Here is a 2,500-nt window from a genome sequence, read left to right as displayed (position 1 = left end):
AACACTCCCAGGTTTTACATTCTCCAAACAATACACAGACCATTCGGTTTCCTTGTTGCATTTCATGGCAGGATGCAGTTAGTAAATGTTTCAGCTTGTTTCACCATGGCAGTGGGTAGGATGTAATTAGTGTTATATGTAAATCAGAGGATCAGTTTCAGTTGGAGCTCTCTTTGGTGGGATATCTGTTGTGTCACTTTATGAGACGTAACATACTTGATTGTCCAGCTGTGTTTGCAATGCACTCTGATGGATGCTATGAAGCATATATATGTGGAAAGAACTGAAGGCCATCATAGAAATACAACATAGTATAGCATATCTTCTCTCTCCTAATTATACACTCTCCTAATTTTCTGTTGCAAGTATCATCCTCCTAGCCAGTGAAACAACTTCCACCATAGACTCCATTTCAGTATAAATGTTATACAATCAAGCCGACTGAGGATATTACACTTGGTTACTACATGCTGCATGACAGATAAGACACAATGCATTACATTATTTAGTCCCCTTATGAACAATGGTGATGCCCTTCTCTGTGCATTCTGCAGCTCTATAATCCTGTTAGTAATATCTGTTATTTTAACCACTGGCTGATATGTCACAGAAATGGAGTGGGGGACAGACAAGGGCTTGACATGATGGAGACAAGAGGTGTCATCCATAAGAGACAAGACAGGCAGAATCTTTTTGAAGAGAAAGTGTACAAAAATAAGATAGCATAAACTGAAAGTGAGAGGGGGAGATAGTAAGCATTTACTGCAAATACCACAAATAAATGTATTTGCACTAAAACTGGAATTTACCATTTATAGTGAAATTCATCTTTCTCCAGTGTCCAGCAGCCTAATAGTGGATTACATTAAGCAAGGGCTGCAGGGGGTGAAGCCTTTTGCACGGAAGGTGTAAGGGGCTTTGCACCCCCTTTACATAACTGTGAATTCCACTTCAGATTAATCTAATTCAAAGCAGAATGTAAAATGTTATTCAAAGCCATATCACAAAACCAGATAGTAAAATTTGGGGTGATAACTTTATGGTGAAAGTGGAGTGTGTTTGGAATAAGCTACCTGCTCATGGCATAGAGGGAAAACATTAACAAAAGACAATTTTTAAGAAAGTGATCTATGTTTATAGTTATGAAAAAGGGAATTGTGGGACATCTACACATCAACTACAGTTTGGAATATGAGAACAAGCCACAAAAATTATTAGACTAGATGGACCAGGTGGTCGTTATCTATAGGAAGATTCCATGTGTTTTGATTGTTTTTTTCATCTACCTGAATATTTGACTATATCTCTTTAGTTAATGCTGAAAATGCGTGAAATCATGGCTGATAATGGATATTTGAATTTAAGTAATGAGTGTTTTTAAATATTTTGAAAGCTTGTACATTTAAAAGTGTTTTGTAAACAGGACAGGGCTAGCCACCTGGTGGTGTAAACCTTGGCTTGAGATGATTGTCACTGACGTGACACCCCGACCCCATGTGCAAAATGGGAAAAGGGATTTTGAGAACTCAGCACAGCTCCTCGTGGTGGCCAGCAGTGTTCCTCTAGCAGCAGAGACCAGAAAAGACTACCTTTCCAGATTTTAAGTATTTTTCTTGGCTTTTTCGACTTTTTGTGCCTTTCGACTACTGTTTCTGCTTATTTTATCAAAGTTTGCACTGTTTTTTCTGTGTTTATAAGTTAAAACTGTTTACTGCACTTGCTAGTTTAAGTTTTGCCTAAAAGTTAAACTACAGGCTAATACACTCAAGTGTACTAGCTTTTGATAGCATTTAATCGAAAATCATAGCATTTATTGTGTTTTCTACTTTTCTGTAAAAAACTTGAAACCAAAAAAAAATATCCTTGCTTTCCATACTTTCCTAAACTAGTGCTCCAGAGACCAGATTTTGCTGATCCCTGGGCTTTGTCTTGGTTCCTGTTTTCTCCATTTTCCTTGTTTGGTCAAGGGGTAGTTTCTTTACTCACTAGTGGGAGTAGGGAGTACTGAACTGCCTGTTTGTCCTCAGAGGAGTGGTTTAAGGCAGTAACTTGTAGTTTATTGGCCATTTTGGGTCATTTCCTGTCTTTTCCAGCCCCCTGCTATAAAGCACGCTTTGGCGGGCTTTTCCAGCTATTGAGAACTCAGCACAGCTCCTCGTGGTGGCCAGCAGTGTTCCTCTAGCAGCAGAGACCAGAAAAGACTACCTTTCCAGATTTTAAGTATTTTTCTTGGCTTTTTAGACTTTTTGTGCCTTTCGACTACTGTTTCTGCTTATTTTATCAAAGTTTGCACTGTTTTTTCTGTGTTTATAAGTTAAAACTGTTTACTGCACTTGCTAGTTTAAGTTTTGCCTAAAAGTTAAACTACAGGCTAATACACTCAAGTGTACTAGCTTTTGATAGCATTTAATTGAAAATCATAGCATTTATTGTGTTTTCTACTTTTCTGTAAAAAAAACTTTATTCCTTCTTTAAAAAATTTTAACACCAAACCTTTTTC

This window comes from Protopterus annectens, chromosome 10.part0 (assembly GCF_019279795.1).
Source record: "Protopterus annectens isolate FY-2018-M chromosome 10.part0, PAN1.0, whole genome shotgun sequence".
Classification (NCBI taxonomy): Eukaryota; Metazoa; Chordata; order Ceratodontiformes; family Protopteridae; genus Protopterus; species Protopterus annectens.
Note: the sequence above shows the minus strand (reverse complement) of the source record.